We start from the raw sequence: 457 nt of genomic DNA on the forward strand, positions 1-457 counted from the left end.
TTGACATTGAGCCTCAGTCCATACTGAAGGCTGGAGTCCTTGACCCTCCGCAGCAAGTGCATGAGGTCCTCCTCAGTTTCAGCAAGCAGGGTTGTGTCATCTGCATAACGCAGATTGTTAGTAGATCTTCTACCAATCCTGATGCCACAGTTCTCCTCATAGAGCCCAGCCTCTCAGATAATCTGCTCTGCATACATGTTGAAAGCAGACCAAATTATAAAACCCAAATATGTATTTGTCATTTTTACTATTTTAACTGTATAGTTAAGTGACATTAATTCATTCACACTTTGGTTGTGCCACCATCATCACTATTTCCAAAACCATTTTCCAAAATTTTCATTATTCTAAACAGAAGCTGTGGTAGATGCTTAACATCCCTCACAGTAAGTAATATAACAAGTGGAAAATCAGTAATGACTTGAAAGATTGAACACAATTAACAAATTAGACTAAT

This window comes from Elephantulus edwardii, unplaced genomic scaffold (assembly GCF_000299155.1).
Source record: "Elephantulus edwardii isolate Elephantulus edwardi_28Jun2011 unplaced genomic scaffold, EleEdw1.0 scaffold00449, whole genome shotgun sequence".
NCBI lineage: Eukaryota > Metazoa > Chordata > Mammalia > Macroscelidea > Macroscelididae > Elephantulus > Elephantulus edwardii.